At 39.2% G+C, this 26,983-nt stretch overlaps 1 pseudogene; it reads right to left on the bottom strand.

The window, feature by feature from the left end:
- Positions 1-26,761, bottom strand: part of LOC136317730 (maternal embryonic leucine zipper kinase-like) — an 84,568-nt pseudogene extending 57,807 nt beyond the window's left edge.
- Between the last annotated feature and the right edge of the window lie 222 nt (positions 26,762-26,983).

Genomic DNA, 26,983 nt, shown 5'->3' with positions numbered 1-26,983 from the left:
TAGTATTAGCAATGCTCCAAGAGACAAACTCTTTTAAGAATAAGGGGCCTCCAAGGGAGAAAAATAAAGAAGAGGAAGAAGGAAGCAATTTTAGAGTGACTAGAGCTCTGCTAGGAAAAGTTCAATGTGCATATTACAATAGGAAATACACCCAGGAAAGTGTTTCTTCAGCCTCTAGGGGAAAGGGCTGGCAAGTAAACAGTTTGAGTGAGAAAAAGGCAAGGCTGGGACGTGCTGTGGGTGGAGCAGCAGGGGAAAGGTGCTAGAGAAAGGGTAAGGTAACTGGAGGAAATATAGAATAAAAACTAGTTTCAAATAATCAGATGTTCACCTACTGACCAGAAAAGGTTTTGCCCATTTGACAATACAAGGTAAAAATAATATTAAAAATTAGAACTTCACTTTAGAAAAATCTTAAAGAAAAGAAAAAGAATTTAGAAATGAACAAACCATGGGTATGGACCTTGCTAGTTATCAGTCACTTGAAATAAATTGCAACTACAGAAGGAGTGATAGAAGCATGAGCAATAGGACTATAGGGAATAAAAGAACTAGAAAAAGAACAGCAAGTAAAGCCCAGAGCTAGTAGAAAGAAGGAAATAATAAAGATCAAAGAAGAAATAAATGACACAGAGGCTAAAGAAACAATACAGAGGATCAATAAAAACAGGAGCTGGTTCTTTGAAAAGGTAAACAAGATCGATGAACCTTTAACGAGAGTCACCAAGAAAAAAAGAGAGAGGACTCAAATAAATAAAATTAGAAACAAGAGTGGAGAAATAACAACTGACACAACAGAAATACAAAATACTGTAAAAAAATACTATGAAGAACTGTACGCCAAAAAACTAGACAATCTAGATGAAATGGACAAATTCCCTGAATCATATAATCTTCTAAAAATCAATCTGGAAGAATCAGAAAACCTAAACAGACCAATTACAACAAATGAGATTCAAACAGCTATCAAAAAACTCCCAAAAAAGAAAAGTCCTGGGCCTGATGGCTTCAAAAGTGAATTCTACCAAATATTCAAAGAAGAACTAACTCCTATCCTTCTCAAGCTATTTCAAAAAATTCAAGAAGAAGGAAGACTTCCAAACTCCTTTTATGAGGCAAGCATAATTCTGATTCCAAAACCAGGCAAAGACAACACAAAAAAAGAAAATTATAGGCCAATATCCCTGATGAACTTAGATGCAAAAATCCTCAACAAAATATTAGCAAACCAGATCCAGCAATATATGAAAAAAAATCATACACCATGATCAAGTGGGATTTATTCTTGGGAGGCAAGGCTGGTACAATATTTGCAAATCAATCAATGTGATTCATCACATAAACAAAAGAAAGGAGAAAAACCATATGATAATTTCAATAGATGCAGAAAAAGCATTTGATAAAGTCCAGAACAAATTCATGATCAAAACTCTCAGCAAAGTGGGAATACAGGGAACATACCTCAACATGATAAAGGCCATCTATGACAAACCCACAGCCAACATTATACTCAATGGTCAAAAGTTAAAAGCAATACCCTTAAGATCAGGAACAAGGCAGGGGTGCCCCTTTCACCACTCTTATTCAACATAGTTCTGGAAGTCCTAGCCACAGCAATCAGACAAGAAAAAGAAATAAAAGGTATCCGAGTTGGAAAAGAAGAAGTAAAACTATCATTATTCACAGATGATATGATATTGTATATAGAAAACCCTAAAGTCTCAGTCAAAAAACTACTAGACCTGATAAATAAATTCGGCAAGGTGGTAGGATATAAAATCAATACTCAGAAATCAGAGGCATTTTTATACACTAATAATGAACTGTCAGAAAGAGAAATCAAGGAATCAATCCCCTTTACCATTGCAACCAAAAAAAATAAAGTACCTAGGAATAAATCTAACCAAGGAGATTAAAGACTTGTACTCGGAAAATTATAAAACATTGATAAAAGAAATCAGGGAAGATACGAATAAGTGGAGGCATATACCGTGCTCATGGTTAGGAAGAATAAACATCATTAAACTGTCTATATTACACAAAGCAATTTATAAATTCAATGCAATACCGATTAAAATACCGATGACTTACTTCAAAGATATAGAACACATATTCCAAAAATTTATATGGAACCAAAAGAGAACACAAATAGCCTCAGCAATCTTGAAAAGGAAGAATAAAGCAGGAGGTATCACACTTCCGGATATCAAGTTATATTATAAGGCCATTGTCCTCAAAAGAGCATAGTACTGGCATAAGAATAGGCACATAGATCAATGGAACAGAACAGAGAACTCAGAAATAAACCCACAGCTCTATGGACAACTGATATTTGACAAAGGAAATAAGGAAATACAATGGAGTAAAGATAGCCTCTTCAACAAATGGTGTTGGGAAAATTGGACAGCTACCTGCAAAAAAATGAAACTAGATCACCAACTTACACCACTCACAAAAATAAACTCAAAATGGATAAAAGACTTAAATGTAAGCCGTGAAACCATAAGCATCTTAGAAGAAAACATAGGCAGTAAACTCTCTGACATCTCTCACAGCAATATATTTGCTGATTTGTCTCCACAGGCAAGTGAAATAAAAGACAGGATAAACAAATGGGACTTTATCAAACTAAAAAGCTTCTGAACAGCTAAAGACAATAAGAACAGAATAAAAAGACAAACTACACAATGGGAGAATATATTTGACATTGCATCTGATAAGGGGTTAATAACCAAAATTTATAAAGAACTTGTAAAACTTAATACCAGGAAGACAAACAATCCAATCCAAAAATGGGCAAAAGAAATGAATAGACACTTCTCCAAAGAGGACACACAGATGGCCAATAGGCATATGAAAAAATGTTCAACATCACTAATGATTAGAGAAATGCAAATTAAAACCACAATTAGATATCACCTCACACCAGTCAGAATGGAGTTCATCAATAAAACAACAGAGAATAAGTGCTGGCAAGGATGTGGAGAAAAGGGAACCCTCCTGCACTGCTGGTGGGAATGCAGACTGGGGCAGCCACTGTGGAAAACAGTATGGAGACTCCTCAAGAAATTAAAAATCAAACTGCCTTTTGACCCAGCTATACCACTGTTAGGAATATACCCCAAGAACACCATAGCATCGTTTGAAAAGAAGAAATGCACCCCCATGTTTATGGCAGCATTGTTCACAATAGCAAAGATCTGGAAACAGCCCAAGTGTCCATCAGAGGACGAGTGGATTAAAAAGCTTTGGTATATATATACTATGGAATACTACTCAGCCATAAGAAATGATGACATAGGATCTTTTACAACAACATGGATGGGCCTTGAAAACATTATACTGAGCGAAAGAAGTAAATCAGAAAAAAGTAAGAACTATATGATTCCATACATCGGGGGGACATAAAGATGAGACTCAGAGACATGGACAACAGTTTTGGGGGTACAGGGTGCGGGGAGGAGAGGGAGGGGTTGGGGGAGGGGAGGGGCACAAAGAGCACAGCTTTTCAGCATCTGCCATATTTCCCCTTTAATCTATAGACAGACAGCAAATATTTACTTATGGTGTCTCCACTATAAAGACTGCTGTCTTAGGGACAAATGCTGATGAACTATTTCAGCAGTTCCTCCTTCGTCAAAGACTTATATGTCAACATAGAGATCCATATTTCATAGAACATACTCAAGCTCACTCCATGCTCCCTGGAGCTTTAACACAAGGGAATGCCCTTTTTTTTCTTTCCTCTTTTTTTTTTCTTCTTTTTTTTGTTGTTGTTGTTGTATTTATTTATTTATTTATTTTTTTGTATTTTTCTGAGGATGGAAATGGGTAGGCAGTCAGACAGACTCCTGCATGCACCTGACCGGGATCCACCTGGCATGCCTACCAGGGGGGAATGCTCTGCCCATCTGGGGTGTTGCTCTGTTACAACCAGAGCCATTCTGGTGACTGGGGCGGAGGCCATGGGGCCATCCTTAGTGCCCGAGGTGGCTTTGCTCCGGTGGAGCATTGGCTGCGGGAGGGGAGGGGAGAGGAGGGAGAGGAGGGAGAGGGGGAGGGGTGGAGAGGTAGATGGGCGCTTCTCCTGTGTGCTCTGGCCAGGAATCGAACCCGGGAATCCTGCACACCAGGCCAATGACTCCTACGGGTCTCCCATATCATGCTTTTTACTTAAAAAAATTTACATTTCTTTAGAAGGCTGATGAACAGGAGACACCAAATCTTTTTCACCTGCAAACTACTACCTTCTTTATTAGATCCAGCTAATAACACTGTTTTGTCTTTTTCCAAATAGCTCCAGATATATGGAAAAGATTTATATAGGCGGATGGGGATCCTCAAACCCCTCAGCGAGATCTTCTGAGCATGGCTTTTAAGATATCTAGAGTCAGAAAAAGCCCAATAGAGATCAGGGGAACTACCAGCTTTTAGGATACACCCTTAAAGCCTCCAACACCCCAAAGGAGTCTCATAGGATGTCATCTGGGTCCTGCTTCAATAGTGGAAAGGAAGTTCATTGAGCTAAATAAAGCCTGCCAGGCTTACATGCCTCTGCTGTGAGGAAACAGGGACACTGGAAGGTAGGCTTCCCCCTCGCTCCTCTAAGGGAGGGTTCAGTCTCTTCCAGCCCTGCTCCAGCCACCTATGACCTAACCTTGCCCAGAAAGCTGGGGTTTGCCACTGAAGGCTGAAGGTGCCCAGGGCCGTCAGCCCCATCTATGACACTGTGGACAAGCCTAGGGTATTTCTTCCAAGAAGCAGGTAAACTGATCTCATTTGCACAAGGGCCACTTAACTATGTTTTGCCTGAATAGTCAGGTTTTTTATTCTTCCCTCAAAAATCTCTGTTGTGGGTGTTGATAGTCCTATTTTCTGCTGCTTTGCTTAATATATAGTGTTTCCTTTATCCCTCCTACCTCAATGTCCCACTCATATTTCAGGCTGGGACCTACTCCTAATTTATAGCTCTCTTTCCCCCTTTTGCCAACTTGTATTATGAATTTACCTCTGCCACCCAGCTTAGTGTATCCCAAGGTTCTCTTTACCATGCCACAGTCACAGAGCTCCAGGGAAAAGCAACCTGGTCTCAACTCTCCAGGCAGAGGAGAACAGAAGCTCCATATCCACACATGCTGCAAATGGCTCTTCCAGTCTACCTAAATCATTACCAGCTAGAAACAGCGGTCATTGGGACTTAGACATGAGCTGCAAAGTATAGAATGGTGACAACAATTCCAGTGCCAGGTGGACTTTTCCTGTGTGGACTTTTCCTGGACTCCTGCTCCCTGTGACAGCTCCTAATAGACTGAACTGGGGTTGGGTTGCATTTTTCAGGGATTTGGCATGGTGATGGGGCCAACTTGGACTTGGAGAACATGTTAAGGACACTACTCTTTTATGGATTCTTGCTGTATTGGCCAAAAGTTTGCTTAAAGGCTTTAAATCACTGTAAATAAAAAATAGGGGACTGGATAAAGAAGATGGAGTACATATACACCATGGTATACTATTCAGCTAGAAGAAATGATGACATTGGATCACTTACAGCAAAATGGTGGAATCTTGATAACATTATGCAGAGTGAAATAGGCGAATCAGAAAAAGATAAGAACTGCAGGATTCCATACATTGGTGGGACATGGAAGCGAGACTAAGAGACATGGACAGGAGTGTGGTGGTTACAGGGGGTGGGGGGAGGAAAGGAGGGAGAGGAGGAAGGGGAGGGAGAGAGGTACAGAGAAAACTGGATAGGGGGTGATGGAGGGCGATCTCTCTTTGGGGGATGGGTATGCAACAGAACTAAATGACAAGATAACCTGGAGATGTTTTCTTTGAATATGTGTACCCTGATTTGTTGATGTCACCCCATTAAAATAAAAATTTATTTATTAAAAAAAAAAGAATTCTTAGTTTCTTCATATATTTGCCATACATAGACCAAACAGCTTCCTGTTTGTGGTTAATGCCTTCTATTTTGGCAGTAGTGGGAGTTGTCAGGATCATGTTGTATGGACCCATTCACATGAGAGTCAGTCCTTTGGTGATGTACTGCATCTGCTGGAAGCACCTTTGGACAGTCTTTTGAACGGCTTGCTGAATAACCTGTAAATCCTGCAAGTACTTAGGAAAGAGTGGTTACGTTTTCTTATTATTATGTAATTTACTTGCCCTAAACCTTTAGGTACCTGTGGGTACAATGTAACTTTAAATTAGCTTCTAATTAATATTGAATTCCTTTTCTACTAGCTTTGAGACTGTGGACACGAATGCAGGTCCAATACTAGAACAGGCAAGCTAAACCTGGAAAGAACCATATGTAGCAATTTTCTCTAACAATTGTCAATTAATTTATTAAAGTTTATTTCTAAATGTTTACCTGAGAAAATTACTTTCTTCCCTGTTTCTTAATCTTTTCTGATTGGTTTTGAATAAAACTTTGGCAATAAGGGGCCTGTAAGGCCAGCAGGCACGGCCACCATCATAGCCACCTGGCCCATGCAGGTTTGAATTGGATTTGGACAGTCAGTAAAGAAACAAGGAAGCCAAAAAACGGGTGAGCCATAGTCTTTTAATCCTAGCTCACACCTGGTAGGCAAGTAAAAACACACACTGGGCTCCAAAACCCACTCATTCAGTGCTCACAAAGCTACTGACTTATCCGAGTTTCCCAGAATCAAAGGTTTCTAGCTCACCAGACTTATTCACTCTGATCCCCATCTCCTTCCTTCTTCCTGTACAAACTCTGCACAAACTGGCTTCTCACTCAGCACTCCACCATTTTGGCTGCTTCTTCTGGCCTCCTCCACATGGCCTTTCTCTGCTCTTCTCTCTAATGTTAATCTCAGAAACTGAGAGAGCAAGCTCCTGGTCTACCCCACTTTATAGTGCAGATATCAAAACCTTTAATTGAATATATGAAATAGGAAAGTCTCTAATACAAAGCCACTTATCTGAGGCATGATGGGATTGCACCACCCCACATCAAAAAGGGTGGGAAAGGCTTAATCTTAAAACAAGGCCCCAGGCTACAAGAATCCTGCTTGCTCACAGCCTGTCCCCAGCACACATTAATAAAACCTGAACTGTGGGCTTCCACATGGGCAGTGCCATCTTTAACAAAGTGAGCATAATATATTTTATCTGCCCAACAGGGCCCAAAATTTCACTGATTCTGGGTGGTATCTATTCATTTGAATTACTATATTCTGATTTTGAGGCATACTGGAAGAATATATAATTAATAATAAAATTCAAATAGCTAATGTTAAGCATTTTAATACAATAGAATGACTGAAGTCATAGTGACATCCGAGAAATGGTGCCATAAGGAGTAATACCAATAAATCTCCCCAAAAATTCAACAAGATCTTCAACCAGAGACAGAAAAATCTATCCTTGGAGCCTCCAGAAGTTCCACACTAAATGCAAAGGTATGATAAAACGAAAAATTGACTAAATATATAATCAACCCTGAACGAAATAAGGAGGAAGAAACACTCCACCTTCTTCAATAAGCTAAATAAGGGCTGCTTTTACTGGAAACTGAGAGTATAGGAACTAAGGCAGGCATAGGGGGTGAATAGAACCAGACTGTGGCAAAAACATCCAAACCAGGCTGTGGCACGGACATCCAAGCCGAGGAAGAATTGTGCTTGTGGCAACCCAATCAACACAAGCTAATGCTCGTGCCACATCCAGACAAAGAAAGGCACTTGGGACAGCCATCCGCCCTGATCTCCTGGTTGGCACGCGCAGATAGTCGGTGAGAGATTTCTCCTAGAGCCCCGGGAGTTGGTGCCCATGTTATCGGAGAGAGGGGCAGAGTCAGAGGCCTTTGTGTGGGCAGAAACTAGAATCTCGGGGTTGCCCCTGCACCTCAAAAAGCAGCACGCAAGGAGTAGGAGCAAAATTTCCTACGCCCGAACTTTTCCATGTGGGCGGGGTGCCTCACCGGGAGTGAGAGGCAGCTGGCCGGATATCCAGGCTGGAGAGCGCAGATAGTGGGCGAGAGATTCCCCTGGGAGTGGGCACCTGTGTTCCCAGACAGAGTGGCAGAGTCAGAGGCCTTTCTGTGGGCTGAAACCAAAGTCTTGTGGTTACCCCTGCACCCGAAAAAGCAGTGCGCATGGGGAGTGAGTGGGAGCGAAATTTCCTATGTTCGAACTTTTCCATGCAGGCGGGGCGCCTCACCCGGAGAAGTGGCTGGCCGGATATCCAGTTTGGTGAGCACAGAAAGTGGGTGAGAGATTCCCCTGGGAGTGGGACCCATGTTCCCGGACAGAGGGGCAGAGTCAGGGGTCTTTCTGTGGGCTGAAGCCCCGCCTGATTATGCTAGGGGCTCTGACTGATTGAGCCTTACCCAGAGTCCTGTGCTGAGTGGGAATAAAGGGGGGATTTGCCAGCTCTTTGAGCCTCTTACTCTCCAGGGATCGGCAGCAGCAACCCCATAGCTGGATCATCAGGCTACTAATACAGGAAGGAGAGACTAGGAGAGAGGCTCTGGGAACATGGACTCTCTCATTGGCGGAGCCTGCAAATGCTAATGAGCCTCGACTGCCAACAAGACTGAAGCCCAATACATGACATCTCCATAGAGACTTATCAACTACAAACCTCTACCTAAGCATGCTACAGGGGCAGAACCTGGGGTACAGAGTCACTAACCAGGAAGAGGGAGAGAAAAGAAAAAGCAAGAAGATAACCTCTCAAAATCAAGAATAATCCACAGACGTTATAACCTAACCCATTTTATTGTATTTGTTCATTTGTTTCTCTTATCTTCTTGTCTTGATAATTTTCTCCCTCTTCCAATTTGGTCATTTAATTCTCTGCCGGTCTTACACTCTCCTCTCCTTGAACTATACACTACCCATAAGTGTTACATCTCCCATTATCTTTTCTTTCTTTTTTCTTTCTATAAGGGTTGCACTCCAAAGCACTTAACTCTCTCTGTCTCTCTCTCTTTATTCCTTTTTCTTCTTTTTGTGTTTTCCTTTCTTTTATTTCTTGCTCTATATTAGTTAATCACAAAGAAATTAATTTATCTGGGACTCATATTTTTTTTGTGGTTCTTTAGGGGATTTTTACTTTGCTTTTTTAACTCACTAGCAGTGCTCCCAACCCTGGCTTTCCATTTTATCTAGTTCTTGCTCCACTAAATACAATAGTAATTTTTAAATTTTTTCCCCTTTTTCCTGTTTCCCTCTTATTCGTCTCATCATATCTCTTAGTCAACCATCACCTAAAAAAAAATCATTTTATTCTTGACCAAAATTTTTTCCTTTTTTTCATTTTGTGGGTCCATACCCCATTTTTTTGTCCCTTTATCACTTCTCCCCAACTTAGGCCCACCATTATAGGTAGTTTTTGTTCTATTTAGCACAATATAATTTACAGTTAACCACAAGATTTTCACAAGAAGGAGGAGAGAAGAGAGGAGAGGGGAAAAAAAAGAAGGGGATAATAATTTTTTTATTCTTTTTTATTTTTATTTTTTTAACTTTTTATTTTTTATTAATTCTTATTAATACTATCAACAAAACAACCCTCAGATGCCATTAAGGAAAAGGAAATTTAATATAATGGATACAAAAGACAGAGACGTAGCACAGATAGATGAGAAAAAAATCTATGGAGAAAAAATTTAATTTATTGGAAACCTTGAAGCTAAATGACAGAGAATTTAAAATAGAAATCCTAAAAATACTCAGAGATATACAAGAAAACACAGAAAGGCAATTTAGGAAACTCAGAAAACAACTCAATGAACGCAAAGAATATATTACCAAGGAAATTGAAACTATAAAAACAAATCAAACCGAGATAAAAAACTCAATTCACAAGCTGAAAAACAAAATAACAAGCTTAGCTAATAGAACAGGCCAGATAGGAGAGAGGATTAGTAAAATAGAAGACAAGCAACTTGAGGCACAACAGAGCATAGAAGAAACAGACTCAAAAATTAAAAAAAAAGAGAAAGCCCTACAAGAATTTTCTGACTCCATCAAAAATAATAACATAAGAATAATAGGTATATCAGAGGGAGAAGAGAGAGAAAATGGAATGGAGAACATATTCAAACAAATAATAGATGAGAACTTCCCAAGCCTGTGGAAAGAACTAAAGCCTCAATTCAAGAAGCATACAGAACTCTGAGATTTTTAACTCCAACAAACCTACTCCAAGGCACATTATAATGAAATTGGCACAAACCAATTACAAAGAAAAAATTCTCAAGGCAGCCAGGGAAAAGAAGAATACAACATATAAAGGAAGGCCCATTAGATTATCATCAGATTTTTCAACAAAAACTCTACAAGACAGAAGACAGTGGACCCCAATATTTAAAGTCCTGAAAGAGAGAAACTTCCAGTCATGAATACTATACCCATCAAAGCTACCCTTCAGATATGAAGGAGAAATGAAAACATTCACAGATACAGAAAAGATGAGGAAATTTATCATCAGAAAACTCCCACTCCAGGAAATACTAAAGGGGGTTTTCCAACCAGATAAAAAGAAGAAAACAAAACAAAACAACAAGTAAAAGCTCCAACAAGAACACAATGAAACCAAATTTAAACTGTGATGACAACAAAAAAAGGGGGGGGAAGAGGACAGAGATTAACAGTAGCAAAGGACGATGGAGTGCAAAAGTACTCACAAGATAGTGCACTACAATGAACAGGGTAGGAACCCTTTTCATTACTTAATGGTAACCACCATTGAAAAAACCACCACAGAAACACATGATTTAAAAAAGATAGCAACAGAGGAAAGATGTATGGAATACAACCAAATAAAAACAAAAGATAGAAAAACAAATGAGGAATCAAACAAGACACAAAAATAACAGAAAGTAATGTATACAATGGCAATAGGGAACTCCCAAATGTCAATAACTACACTAAATGTAAATGGTTTCAACTAACCATTAAAAAGGCCCAAGTAGCAGAATGGATTAAAAAAGAAAATCCAACTGTATGCTTCCTACAAGAAACTCATCTAAGAAACAAGGATAAAAGAAATTCAAAGTGAAAGGCTGGAAAACAATACTCCAAGCAAATAACATCCAAAAAAAAAAAAAAAAAAGCGGGCATAGCAATACTCATATCTGATAATGCTGACAACAAGACAGCAAAAGTACTCAGAGACAAAAATGGCCATTTCATAATGGCTAAGGGGACACTGAATCAAGAAGACGTAACAATTCTTAATATATATGCACCAAACCAAGGAGCACTAAAATATATAAGACAGCTACTTATTGACCTTAAAACAAAAACTGACAAAAATACAATCATACTTGGAGACCTCAATACACCGCTGATGGCTCTAGATAGGATATCTAAACAGTGAATCAATAAAGATATATTGGCCTTTAACATAATACTAGAGCATCTGGATATGATAGACATCTACAGGACATTTCATCCCAAAGTGACAGACTATAAATTTTTCTCCAGTGTACATGATCATTCTCAAGAATTGATCATATATTGGGCCACAAAAACAACATCAGCAAATTCAGAAAAATTGAAGTTGTACCAAGCATAATTTCTGATAATAAAGCCTTGAGATTAGAATTCTGCTGCAAAAAAAAAAAAAAAAAAAAAAAAAAAGAAAAAAAAAAAAAGAAAAAAAAACCCCACAAAAATGTGGAAACTAAACAACATACTTTTAAAAAAGGAATAGGTCAAAGAAGAAATAAGCACAGAGATCAAAAGATATATACAGGCAAATGAAAATGACAATACAACATGTCAGAATCAATGGGATGCAGCAAAAGCAGTGATAAGAGGGAAGTTCATATCACTTCAGGCATACATGAACAAACAAGAGAGAGCCCAAGTGAACCACTTAACTTCACACCTTAAGGAACAGGAAAAAGAAGAACAAAGACAACCCAAAACCAGCCGAAGAAAGGAGATAATAAAAATCAGAGCAGAAATAAATGAAATAGAGAACAGAGAAGCTATAGAAAAAATTAATAAAACAAGGAACTGGTTCTTTGAAAAGATCAACAAAATTGACAAACCCTTGGCAAGACTTACCAAGGAAAAAAGAGAAAGAACTCATATAAACAAAATCCAAAATGAAAGAGGAGAAATCTCCACAGACATCGTAGATATACAAAGAATTATTGTAGAATACTATGAAAAACTTTATGCCACTAAATTCAGCAACCTAGAAGAAATGGATAAATTCCTAGAAAAATACAACCTTCCTAGACTGAGTCAAAAAGAAGCAGAAAGCCTAAACAGACATATTAGTAGAGAAGAAATAGAAAAAAACATTAAAAAACCTCCCCAAAAATAAAAATCCAGGCCCAGACGGCTATACCAGCAAATTTTATCAAACATTCAAAGAAGACTTGGTTCCTATTCTACTCAAAGTCTTCCAAAAAATTGAAGAAGAAGCAATACTTCCATACACATTTTATGAGGCCAACATAAACCTATACCAAAACCAGGCAAGGATGGTACAAAAAAAGAAAATTACAGACCAATATCTCTAATAAATACCCATGCTAAAATACTAAACAAAGTACTAGCAAATTGAATACAACAACATATTAAAAAAATAATACATCATGATCAAGTGGGATTCAGCCAAGAATCTCAAGGATGGTTCAACATACGTAAAACGGTTAACGTAATACACCATATCAACAAAACAAAGAACAAGAAAAACCACATGATCTTATCAATAGATGCAGAAAATGCATTCGATAAAATACAACACAATTTTATGTTTAAGACTCTCAACAAAATGGGTATAGAAGGAAAATATCTCAACATGATAAAGGCCATATATGTTAAAACATCAGCTAACACCATATTAAGTGGCACAAAACTGAAGGCTTTCTCCCTTAAATCAGGAAGAAGACAGAGTTGTCCACTCTCTCCACTCTTTTTTTTTTTAACAAGATTTTTTTTATTATTAAATTTAATGCAGTAACATTGATAAATCAGGGTACATATGTTGAGAGAAAATATCTCTAGATTATTTTGACATTTGATTGTGCTGTATACCCCTCCCCCAAAGTTAAATTGTCTTCTGTCACCTTCTATCTGGTTTTCTTTGTGCCCCTCCCCTCCCCTAACCCCTCTCTCCTTCTTCACCCCATCCCCCCTCCCCCAACCCCCCGCCCCTATTGCCATCACATTCTTGTTCATGTCTCTGAGTCTCATTTTTATGTCCCTTCTATGTATGGATTCATCTTAGTTTTTTTTCTGATTTACGTATTTCACTCCGTATAATGTTGTCAAGGTCCATCCATGTTATTGTAAATGATCCAATATCATCATTTCTTATGGCTGAGTAGTATTCCATAGTATATATGTACCAAAGCTTTTAATCCACTCATCCTCTGACGGACACTTGAGTTGTTTCCAGATCTTCGCTATTGTGAACAATGCTGCCACAAACATGCGGGTGCATTTCTCCTTTTCGAGCCGTTCTATGGTGTCCTTGGGGTATATTCCTAAAAGTGGGATAGCTGGGTCAAAAGGCAGTTCGATTTTCAGATTTTTGAGTAATCTCCATACTGTTTTCCACAGTGGCTGCACCAGTCTGCATTCCCACCAGCAGTGCAGGAGGGTTCCCTTTTCTCCACATCCCCACAAGCACTTGTTCTGTGTTGTTTTGTTGATAAGCGCCATTCTGACTGGTGTGAGGTGATATCTCATTGGGGTTTTAATTTGCATTTCTCTAATGATTAGTGATGTTGAGCATTTTTTCATATGCCTATAGGCCATCTGTATGTCCTCTTTGGAGAAGTGTCTATTCATCTCTTTTGCCCATTTTTGGATTGGGTTGTTTGTCTTCCTGGTGTTGAGTTTTACAAGTTCTTTATAAATTTTGGTTATTAACCCCTTATCAGACGTATTGTCAAATATGTTCTCCCATTGTGTAGTTTGTCTTTTTATTCTGTTCTTGTTGTCTTTAGCTGTGCAAAAGCTTTTTAGTTTGATATAGTCCCATTTGTTTATCCTGTCTTTTATTTCACTTCCCCGTGGAGATAAATCAGCAACTATATTGCTCCGAGAGATGTCCGAGAGCTTACTGCCTATGTTTTCTTCTAAGATGCTTCTGGTTTCATGGCCTACATTTAAGTCTTTTATCCATTTTGAGTTTATTTTTATGAGTGGTGTAAGCTGGTGATCTAGTTTCATTTTTTTGCAGGTAGCTGTCCAATTTTCCCAACACCATTTATTAAAGAGGCTGTCTTTACTCCATTGTATTTCTTTACCTCCTTTGTCAAATATCAGTTGTCCATAGAACTGTGGCTTTATTTCTGGGTTCTCTGTTCTGTTCCATTGATCTATATGCCTGTTCTTATGCCAGTACCAGGCCATTTTGAGTACAACGGCCTTGTAGTATAACTTGATATCAGGAAGTGTGATACCTCCCACTTTATTCTTCTTTTTTAAGATTGCTGAGGCTATTCGTGTCCTCTTTTGGTTCCATATAAATTTTTGGAGTATGTGTTCTATATCTTTGAAGTATGTCATTGGTATTTTAATTGGTATTGCATTGAATTTATAGATTGCTTTGGGTAATATAGACATTTTAATGATGTTTATTCTTCCTAACCATGAGCACGGTATATGCTTCCACTTGTTTGTATCTTTCTTTATTTCTTTTATCAATGTTTTGTAATTTTCCGAGTACAAGTCTTTAGTCTCCTTGGTTAAGTTTACTCCTAGGTACTTTATTTTTTTGGTTGTAATTGTGAAGGGGATTGTTTCCTTAATTTCTCTTTCTGACTGTTCATTGTTGGTGTATAAAAATGCTTCTGATTTCTGAGTATTTATTTTATATCCTGCCACTTTGCTGAACTTATTTATCAGGTCCAGTAGTTTTTTGACTGAGACTTTAGGGTTTTCTATATACAATATCATATCATCTGTGAATAATGATAGTTTTACTTCTTCTTTTCCAACTCGGATACCTTTTATTTCTTTTTCTTGTCTGATTGCTGTGGCTAGGACTTCCAGAACTATGTTGAATAAGAGTGGTGAAAGGGGCACCCCTGCCTTGTTCCTGATCTTAAGGGTATTGCTTTTAACTTTTGACCATTGAGTATAATGTTGGCTGTGGGTTTGTCATAGATGGCCTTTATCATGTTGAGGTATGTTCCCTGTATTCCCACTTTGCTGAGAGTTTTGATCATGAATTTGTTCTGGACTTTATCAAATGCTTTTTCTGCATCTATTGAAATTATCATATGGTTTTTCTCCTTTCTTTTGTTTATGTGATGAATCACATTGATTGATTTGCAAATATTGTACCAGCCTTGCCTCCCAAGAATAAATCCCACTTGATCATGGTGTATGATTTTTTTTTATATATTGCTGGATCCGGTTTGCTAATATTTTGTTGAGGATTTTTGCATCTAAGTTCATCAGGGATATTGGCCTATAATTTTCTTTTTTTGTGTTGTCTTTGCCTGGTTTTGGAATCAGAATTATGCTTGCCTCATAAAAGGAGTTTGGAAGTCTTCCTTCTTCTTGAATTTTTTGAAATAGCTTGAGAAGGTTAGGAGTTAGTTCTTCTTTGAATATTTGGTAGAATTCCGTTGTGAAGCCATCGGGCCCCGGACTTTTCTTTGTTGGGAGTTTTTTGATAGCTGTTTGAATCTCATTTGTTGTAATCGGTCTGTTTAGGTTTTCTGATTCTTTCAGATTGATTTTTGGAAGATTGTATATTTCAAGGAATTTGTCCATTTCATCTAGGTTGTCTAGTTTTTTGGCATACAGTTCTTCATAGTATTTTCTTACAATATTTTGTATTTCTCTTGTGTCAGTTGTTATTTCTCCTTTCTCCTTTCTAATTTTATTTGAGTCCTCTCTCTCTTTTTCTTGGTGAGTCTACTTAAAGGTTCATCCATCTTGTTTACCTTTTCAAAGAACCAGCTTCTAGTTTCATTGATCCTCTGTATTGTTTCTTTAGCCTCTATGTCATTTATTTCTGCTCTGATCTTTACTATTTCCTTCCTTCTGGTACATTTGGGCTTTACTTGCTGTTCTTTTTCTAATTCTTTTAGATGCAGGGTTAAGTTGTTTATTTGAGCTTTTTCTAGCTTCTGAAAGTGTGCCTGTAGTGCTATGAACTTCCCTCTCAGCACTGCTTTCGCTGTGTCACATAAATTTTGAGTTGTTGTATGCTCATTGTCATTCGTTTCTAGGAATTTTTTTATTTCTTCTTTGATCTCATTCTTAATCCATTCATTATTTAACACCCTGCTATTTAGTTTCCATGTGTTTGAGAATTTTTGAGCTTTTCTGCTGTGATTCATTTCTAGTTTCATGCCGCTGTGATCGGAGAAAGTGCTTGATATGATTTCAGTCTTCTTAAATTTGTTGAGAGCACTTTTGTGCCCTAACATGTGGTCTATCTTAGAGAATGTACCATGAGCACTTGAAAAGAATGTATATTCTCCTGCTTTAGGGTGAAAGGTTCAGAAGATATCTATTAAATTGAGTTGATCTAGTGTTTCCAATAAGTCTGCTGTTTCTTTGTTAATTTTCTTTTTTGAGGATCTATCTAGTGATGTTATTGGGGTATTGAAATCCCCTACTATTATAGTATTGCTGTTGATCTCACCCTTTAAATTCATCAAAGTCTGTTTTATATATTTGGGTGCTCCTATATTAGGTGCATAGATATTTATAATAGTTATATCTTCCTGTTGGATTACTCCCTTTATCATTATGTAGTGGCCTTCTTTATCTCTTACTATATCCTTTGTTTTAAAGTCCAATTTGTCTGATATAAGTATTGCTACCCCAGCTTTTTTTTATTTCCATTTGCATGAAATGTTTTTTTTCATCCTTTTACCTTCAATCTATGTGTGTCTTTTGTTCTAAGGTGTGTCTCTTATAGACAACATATATATGGGTCCTGTTTTCTTATCCATGCAGCTATCCTGTGTCTTTTGATTAGATCATTTAATCCATTTACATTTAAGCTTATTATTGATATGTAGTTGTTTATTGCCATTTTCTTCTTTAAAGGTGTATTCCTTTCTTTGCTATATTCTTTTCCCACTTTGATCTGTTTACAAGAGGCCCCTTAACATTTCTTGCAGCATTGGTTTGGTTGTAATGAATTCCTTGAGTTGTTTTTTGTCTGGGAAGCTTTTTATTTCTCCTTTGATTTTAAACGATAGCCTTGCTGGATAAAGTAGTCTTGGTTGTAGGTTCTTCTTCTGCATTACTTTGAATATTTCTTGCCATTCCCTTCTGGCCTCAAGTGTTTCTGTTGAGAAGTCAGATGTCATCCTTATGGGGGCTCCTTTGTAGGTGATAACTTTTTTTTCTCTTGCAGCTTTTAATATTTTCTCTTTATCACTTAGCTTTGGTATTTTAATTATGATGTGTCTTGGTGTAGGTTTCTTTGGGTTTCTGTTTAATGGAGTCCTCTGTGCTTCTTGGACTTGTGAGAGTTTCTCTTGCATTAATTTAGGGAAATTTTCAGCTATGATATAATTGAACAACATCTCTATTCCTTGTTCCTTTTCTTCTTCTTCAGGAACCCCTATGATGCGGATGTATTTCTCTTCATGTTGTCACAGAGCTCTCTAAGAGTTTCCTCTGACTTTTTGAGTCTCTTTTCTCTTTTCTTCTCTGCTTTCATGCCTTCATTCTAGTTGTCCTCTAACTCGCTGATTCGATCCTCTGCTCTATCTATCCTGTTTTTAATTCCTTCCATTGTGGTCTTTATTTCTGATGTTGTATTTGTCATCTCCGACTGGTTCTTTTTTATACTTGCTATTTCTTTATTTAGGTTTTCAAACTGCCCCTCCATTGTTGTTCTAAGATCCATAAGCATCCTAACAATCATTATTTTGAACTCCGCGTCTGGAAGTTTGATTATTTCCATATCACTCAGCTCATCTCTCAAAGGTGTCTCTTGTGGTTTCATTTGGGTTGCACTCCTTTTTCTTCTCATCATGGTGTTTTAGTCTGCCTCCAGTTTTCAGTTGTGTTATTTCTAGGTCTTCTTGGGTTGGTATGAGCTATTATTTGTAATCCACTTTCGATTTGGGCAGCTTTGAAGTCTTGATTTGTTTGTTTTCTTAACAGGTGATAGTCTTGTTAACTGATCTCAGCAGGGGGTTTCCTTGAAAGTGTAACCAGGACTGCTGTGGGTGTAACCTGAGACGCTGAAGGTCTCTTCCACCAACTAATCTCACTGGGGGCAGGGTTTTTTCTCAGCTTCAGTAGGGGGAGGTGTATCTCAGATCTCCATGGAGACCTGAGTTACTGCCCCTCCTCTCCACTTCTTGTTTTCAGCTGTGTCTTGTTGTGCTGAATGGAGCTGGATAGATGTCCAGAGATCTCTGATCCGGAAGCACTTCAGCTCTGTTTTGTAAAAGGTTCAGTCCCTCCCCCAGCTATGGCGGCCTCCAGCACAAATGAGTCAGCTTTTTTATTTCGTTTCTTGCATACCTTAGCCCCTCACAGTCTGTCCCTCTCCCTGTCCTTTCCACTTGGGAGATAAGTTGGTCTTTTCAACCCACCTTGCTCCCTGGTCACCAGGTAAGTAGCTGTGAGCAGTAATTTCTGCGCTTTTTCCTCTGTGAAATCCTCTCTGTGCTCTCAGTTTCACCCCCCCCTTCCGTTCCTGTAAGCAGAGGAGATTCAGGCACTCCTTACCAGGATTATTGTGTCTTCCTCTTTGCTCCTTGGTTTTTGGGAGCTGTTCTTGCAGTTCAGTGTTGGTTTTGCATGCTGATTTTTCTTAAATTGATTTGTATTCCAGTTTGGTGTTGAGAGCTGGGCGTCTGAGCGTCTGCTTACTCCGCTGCCATCTTTTGTCTCTCCACTCTTATTTAATGTGGTGCTAGAGGTTCTTGCCAGAGCAATCAGACAAAAGGAAGAAATTAAAGACATCTATATTGAAAAAGAAGAAGTAAAGGTATCACTTTTTGCAGATGATATGATCCTATACATCAAAAACCCCAAAGAGTCTACAAAAAGACTACTAGAAACAATAAGCCAATACAGTAAGGTCGCAGGATACAAAATTAACATACAAAAGTTCATAGACTTTCTGTATGCCAACGATGAAACATTTGAGAACTCAAAAAAATAATCTTCTTCACAATTGCAACAAATAAAAATACCTAGGAATGAACATAACAAAGAATGTAAAGGACTATATAATGAAAACTACAAACCATTGTTAAGGGAAATCAAAAAAGATACAATGAGATGGAAGAATATTCTTTGCTCTTGGATAAGAAGAATAAATATAATCAAGATGGCTATATTACCCAAAACAATATACAAATTTAATGCAATTCCCATCAAAATTCCAATGACATTTTTTAAAGAAATGGAGCAAAAAATCATCAGATTTATATGGAACTATAAAAAACCCTGAATAGCCAAAGCAATTTTTTTAAAAAAAACAAAGCTGGGGGCATTACAATACCTGACTTCAAACTATATTATAGAGCCACTACAATCAAAATAGCATGGTATTGGCAGAAAAAATAGATATTCAGTCCAATGGAACAGAATAGAAAGTCCAGAAATAAAACCACATACATATGGTCAAATAATTTTTGATAAAGGAGCCAACAACACACAATGGAAAAAAGACAGCCTCTTCAACAAATGGTGCTGGGAAAACTGGAAAGCCACATGCAAAAGAATGAAACCGGACTACAGTTTTTCCCCTTTTACTAAAATTAACTCAAAATGGATCAAATATCTAAACATAAGACCTGAAACAATAAAGTACATAGAAGAAGACATAGGTACTCAACTCATGGACCTGGGTTTTCAAGAGCATTTTATAAATTTGACTCCAATGGCAAGGGAAGTGAAGGCAAAAATAAATGAATAGGACTACATCAGATTAAGAAGTTTTTGCTCAGCAAAAGAAACTGACAACAAAATAAACAGACAGCCAACTAAATGGAAAATAATATTTTCAAACAACAGCTCCTATAAGGGCCTAATATCCAAAATATACAAAGAACTCATAGAACTCAACAACAAAGAAACAAATAATCCAAGGAAAAAATGGGAAGAGGACATGAAAAGACACTTGTCTCAGGAAGAAATACAAATGGCCAACAGATATATGAAAAGATGCTCATCTTCATTAGTTATTAGAGAAATGCAAATCAAAACTGCAATGAGATACCACCTCACACGTGTTAGATTAGCTATTATTAAGACAGGTAATAGCAAATGTTGGAGAGGTTGTGGAGAAAAAGAAACCCTCATTCACTGTTGGTGGGAATGTAAAGTAGTACAACCATTATGGAAGAAAGTATGGTGGTTCCTCAAAAAACTGAAAATAGAACTACCTTATGACCCAACAATCTCTCTACTGGGTATATACCACCAAAACTAGAAACATTGATACATAAAGACACATGCAGCCCCATGTTCATTGCAGCATTGTTCACAGTGGCCAAGACATGGAAACAACCAAAAAGCCCTTCAAAAGAAGACTGGATAAAGAAGATGTGGCACATATACACTATGGAATACTACTCAGCCCTAATGATGACATCGGATCATTTACAACAAATTGGTAGGATCTTGATAACATTATACTAAGTGAAATAAGTAAATCAGAAAAAAACAAGAACTGCATTATTCCATACATAAGTGGGACATAAAAATGAGACTAAGATATATTGATAAGAGTGTGGTGGTTATGGGGGGGTTATTGAAAGGGGGAAGAGGAGGGGCACAAAGAAAACTAGATAGATGGTGATGGAGGACAATCTGACTTTGGGTGATGGGTATGCAACATAATTGATTGACAAGATAACCTGGGCATGTTTTTTTTGAACATATGTACCCTGATTTATTGATGTCACCCTAGTAAAATTAATAGAAAAAAATTAAAAAAGTAAAAAAGAAAAGAGAAAAGAAAAAAAGAAAAAAAGAATGACTAAAATCTACTAGATTATTAAACAAAAATATAATTCTAACTAATATAACAGGATTTAAAATAAAATTCTTACAGTCATAAATGCCCTTAACATGTTTAATGTAATTTCACTAAATCTATGTTGACACTATTGCAGCTTTTTATTCACAAATGTGACCTGGTTTATATTTCAATTTGAGAAATGTCTAAAGAGCAGGAGTTATACACATTCAGGAAAAGTGTATAAGGCACTGGAACCATGGTCATATATCTACAGTTTGCAGCTAGGGTTTAAAGCCCTCATGATTATTGCTTTTAATTAGAATTAGGATCAGGTCCCAGCCTACAATAGGCATGGGGCATTGAGACAAGTGGAATAAAGGAGACACTATACATTAAATAAAGCAACAAAAATCAGACTTTCATTACCCTCAGTAAAGATCTTTGAGGGATAAATAAAACTTAAATATTCAGACAAGGCATAGCAAAAGGCCCTTGTATTTAGAAGAAATGAGATCAGTTTTACCTGCTTCTTGGAGGCAATTTCCTGAGGCTTGTAAATGGCCTTCAGTGGCAGGTCCCAACAGGCTGGGCAAGGTCAGGTCACAGGTAGCTGGAAAGGGCTGGAAGAGACTGAACCCTCCCTCCATGGAGCAAGGGGACAGCTTACTTTCTCATATTATTTTTTACCGCAGCAAAGGCATGTCACCCAGTGGGGCCAAAAACCTGGCAGGCCTCAGCTGAATGACCTTTCTTTCCACTCTTGAAGCAAGTCCCAGTGTGTTTATAGCCTAGTAAGTCCCTTTGGGGTTTTGAAGCCTTTTAATGGTATATGCCAAATGCTAATATTTTTCTGATCTCTTTTGGGCCTTATTTGCCTTTTCTGTTTCTATCTTGGTCATTATAGACCAGGGGTCTCAAACTCGTGGCCCGCAGGCTGCATGCGGCCCGCCGAACAATTTTGTGTGGCCTGCAGACTAATCCATGAAGTTCAAAATATTTTGGATAAAATTAAGTAAGCCTAGGGGCCTACTTGTATTTTTCATTTCTCTAGCATCCTAGCTAGATATTAGCTTAGTTAACAGCAGTTGTGATGCGAACTACAGTTTCTGGTCGTTTTGTGACACTGAGTAAACTGCATGTACAATTGTGCTTGTTGTACTGATTTTTTTTTGTTTTCAACTGCAGTGAGAAAAGTGTTGCGTAACAGTTGCCTTTTGTAGACCTAGTGCGGCCCGCCGAACAGCTGTGATCTTGCTCTGTGGCCCACGTGCTGAGTTGAGTTTGAGACCCCTGTTATAGACCTTAAAAGCCATGCTCAGAATATCTCGCTGAGGGACTTGAAAGCCTTTTTCTGTCTATATAAACTCTTAGTAAAAGATAAAAGCAATGTTATTAGCTGAATCAAATTAGGACAAATGTTTTTTGTGTTTTTTTTTTACAGTGACAGAGTTAGAGAGAGGGATAGATAGGGACAGACAGACAGAAATGGAGAGAGAGATGAGAAGCGTCAATCATCAGTTTTTCGTTGCGACCCATGAACAACTGTTCATTGATTGTTTTCTCATATGTGCCTTGACTGCAGGCCTTCAGCAGACTGAGTAACCCCTTGTTCAAGCCAGCGACCTTGGGTCTAAGCTGATGAACTTTTTGCTCATGCCAGATGAGCCAGCGCTTAAGCCAGTGACCTTGGGGTCTCAAACCTGGGTCTTCCGCATCTGAGTCCGATTCTCTATTCACTGCACCACTGCCTGGTCAGGCACAAATGGATTTTTGTTTCCTCCTTTAGAATTCCAGTCTCTTCACTTCTGAATAACTCAGTACATTACTATTCAAAATAAATTTCAACAAAAGCATGACAAAATACATTTGCAAGAGTTCCAGGATATGACTTCTTTCTTTATATTACATAATATTGTTTCAGAATAATAATAAACTAAACATTACATAAAAAGACATTATTAAAAGTTTCTAATATTTAAACTAAGATTCTAATATTATAGGGTAGTGGTCAAATAAATTTTAAAAATGATATATGTTTGCTCACTTAGAGTTTGCATTACATGTGAAGACAGGCTGTAAGCAGGCAGTGTGTTTAAAGCCTAAGGCTTAGTTTTAAGACTAAGCTTTTCCCCATACACTTGACTGATTGCATGATGTGGGGTGTTACACTCTCATTAAAATGCCATTATGCCTCAGATAAATGACTTTGTATCAGAGACTTCCTTGTTTGTATATTGGATTAAAGGTTTTGATTTCTACAGTATAAAATGGGGCAGACCAGGAGCTTGCTCTCTTTCTCGGTTCCTGAGATTAGCATTAGAGAGGAGAGCAAAGAAAGGCCATGTGGAGGAGGCCAGGAGAAGCAGCCAAGATGGTGGAGTTCTGAGGAAGAAGCTAGTTTGTGCAGAGAGAAGGAGATGGAAAACAGGTGAATAAGGCTGGTGATCTTTGATTCTAGAAAACTTGGATCAGTCAGTGGCTTTGGGAGCCCTAAATAGAAAGGGAAGTGTTTTCCCACTTTATGTATTTCTTGCCTCCAGATGCAAGCTATGATTGAAGCTAATGGCCCACCAGTTCTTGGCTCTATTATTTCATTACTGTCTGTCTGAATCTAATACGAACCTGTATGGGCCAGGTGGCTGTGATGGTAGCAGTACCTACTGGCTTTACATGGGACTATAAAACGGTAAATAAAGAATTAACAAAAGGCCTTTAAAATAACACATAAATTTTAACCTGGAAAATATGTTTTTTTACACAGTAGTGGGGGAAGACAAGAAATCACTACTCCTAACCCAGTGGTTGGAAAACCTATAAGTTAATAGAGACAATTACTATTAGTACAATAACTGAATATTCTTTAAGAACCAAATTTTAAATTTAAACTATATATGTAGCATCTTCCCTATTGAGGCAGCACCTACACTTGGCACTCTGTTAGAGAGCTATACTGTAAAGCCAGTAGCCAGGGCTGCCAACACAGCAGCCTGGCCCATGCAGGTTCGCATTGGATTCGGACAGTTGGTAAAGAACCAAAGGAGCCAAAAACTGATGGGCCATCTTCTTTAATCCTAGCTTGCACCCAGCAGGCAAGTAAAAACACACACTGGGCTCCAAAACCCACTCACATTCAGTGCTCACAAAGCTACTGACTTATCAGAGTTTCCTAGAATCAAAGGTTTGTACCTCACCAGCCTTATTCACCTCTGTTCCTCATCTCCTTCCTTCTCCCTGCACAAACTCTGCACAAATTGGCCTCTCACTCAACAATCCACCATCTTGGTGTTTCTCCTAGCCACCTCCACATGGCCTTTCTCTGCTCTGCTCTCTAATGCTAATCCCAGGAACCGAGAGAGAGCAAGCTCCCGTTCTGCCCCTATTTTAAAGTGTAGAAATCCAAACCTTTAATCCAATATACAAAATAGGGAAGTCTCTAATACAAAGTTACTTATCTGGGGCATGATGGGATTGTACCACCCCACATCAAAAAGGGTGGGAAAGGCTTAATCCCAAAACCAAGCCCCAGGCTACAAGGATTCTGCCTGCCCACAGCCCGCCCCCAACACACATTAATATCACCTGGGTGACGGCTTCTATATGGGCAGCACCATCTTTAAGAAAGTGAGCATAATATATTTTATCTGCCCAACAATCCACCCCTATGCTCACTTTACTTACTACCCACAGTCTATACCACCAGCATTCCTGTGTAAGGAAATTAGGCACATTACACAAATTACAACAGCACAAATCATACAGTTTCAATAATCACAAAGGTACACTTCACCAGTCTCTCAGCATTTAGCCCAAAGCACAAAATGTCCTCGGCCTTCTTTCTAGCCATGGGAAAAGCTTCCCAGGGCAGGGGAGTGCTTCCAGCAAAGCCACCCCCACCCCCATCAGGGTATTTCACATTGTCCAAAATCCGTAAGTCCATCCAACAAAGGAGCCAATGCGCACTCCAGACATAGTCCAGGAAATCAGTCCATGCACATGAGACCTCAGCCACCCCCCTCATCCCTGCCGTCCTGGCAGGTCTTACACTGTCCCAAAGAAGAGCACATGGCAATGGCACTCAGCATTTCCATCTTGTCTCTGGAGAGCATGATGGTGCCCAGCCCTATATCCCAAAATCGCAGACCTACCAGGGCCGTAGTAGGTGCTCCTTCCAGCTGGGCTCCCATCTTATGGAGACTGCAGATTGCAACTTGTTGGGCAGATAAAATATATTATGCTCACTTTGTTAAAGATGGCGCTGCCCACGTGGAGGCCATTGCCCAGGTGATATTAATGTGTGTTGGGGGCGGGCTGTGGGCAGGCAGAATCCTTGTAGCCTGGGGCTTGGTTTTGGGATTAAGCCTTTCCCACCCTTTTTGATGTGGGGTGGTACAATCCCATCTTGACTCAGATAAGTGACTTTGTATTAGAGACTTCCCTATTTTGTATATTGGATTAAAGGTTTGAATTTCTACACTATAAAATAGGGGCAGAATGAGAGCTTGCTCTCTTGGTTCCTGAGATTATCATTAGAGGAGAGAGCAGAGAGCAGAGCAGAGAGAGGCCACGTGGAGTAGGTCAGGAGAAGCAGCCAAGATGGCGGAGTGTTGAATGAGAAGCCAGTTTGAGCAGAGTTTGTGCAGGGAGAAGGAAGGAGATGGGTGTAAAGCCAAAAGCCACGGCCAGGGCCACTATCACAGCAGCCGCCTGGCCCATGCAGGTTCGCATTGGATTCAGACAGTCGGTAAAGAAACCATGGAGCCAAGAACTGGTGGGCCATAGCCTTTAATCCTACCTTGCACCCGGCGGGCAAGTAAAAATACACACTGGGCTCCAAAACCCCAGTCACATTCAGTGCTCACAAAGCTACTGATTTATCCGAGTTTCCTAGAATCAAAGGTTTCTAGCTCACCAGACTTATTCTCCTCAGTTCCCCATCTCCTTCCTTATCCCAGATACAAACTCTGTACAAACTGGCATCTCACTCAGCACTCCGCCATCTTGGCTGCTTTTCCTGGCCTTCTCCATGTGGCCTCCTCCCGCTGCTGGCTCTATTCTCTCTGCTCTCTCATGATAACCTCAGGAACCAAGAGTGCAAACTCCCGCTTCGTTCCCATTTTATAGTGTAGAAATCCAAACCCTTAATCCAATATACATAATAGGGAAGTCTCTAATACAAAGTCACTTCTCTGAGGCATGATAGGATTGTACCACCTTACACCAAAAAGGGTGGGACAGGCTTAATCCCAAAACCAAGCCTCAGGCTACAACAATTCTCAACACACATTAATATCACCTGGGCAACGGCCTCTTTAACAAAATGAGCATAATACATTTTATCTGCCCAACAATGGGGAACAGAGGTGAATAAGTGTGGTGAGCTAGGAACCTTTGATTCTAGGAAACTCGGATAAGTCAGTAGCTTTGTGAGCACTAAATGCAAGTGGGTTTTGGAGCCCAGTGTGTGTTTTTACTTTCCTGCTGGGTGCAAGCTAGGATTAAAGACAATGGCCCACCAGCTTTTGGCTCTGTTGTTTCTTTACCGACTGTCTGAATCCAATGCGAACCTGCATGGGCCAGGCAGCTGTGATAGTGGCCCAGGCTACTGGCTTTACACAACTCCAGCCCGATTCTCCTCATCCTCCAAAGAGAAACTGAAAACACCAGCTCCTGCTGCCAGGCTCAAGCCCCGGGCTGCCGCAGGCTTCTGCTTTGCAGACCTTGCAGCTCCAGACCCGATCTCAGCTTTAGCCTCAGCCTCAGCCCGGGCCTTCTGCTGCTGCTGGCTCTCCACAATATCCAGGGAAATCTGCAACTCACGGACCTGTGAATCCTCCAGCAGCTGCTCCATTTCCAGGCAAATCTTGCAAACCTGGTCAGCCTCCTCCTCCAGGCCCAGGGTCAGCATCTATTTCTCCCACATTTGCTCCAGCTTCTTCTACTCAGTTTGCAGGTCCTGAGCAGCCTCTTCCACAGAGCTCTCCTCTCAGTTTCTTCACACATGGCTGTAAAAGTCAGCCAGCCTATGGCCCCCAAAAGGACAGCCATGGGGAACCATAAGAGCAGGCAGTCC

Source organism: Saccopteryx bilineata, chromosome X (genome assembly GCF_036850765.1).
Source record: "Saccopteryx bilineata isolate mSacBil1 chromosome X, mSacBil1_pri_phased_curated, whole genome shotgun sequence".
NCBI lineage: Eukaryota > Metazoa > Chordata > Mammalia > Chiroptera > Emballonuridae > Saccopteryx > Saccopteryx bilineata.
This window is presented reverse-complemented; position numbering and strand designations above follow the sequence as displayed.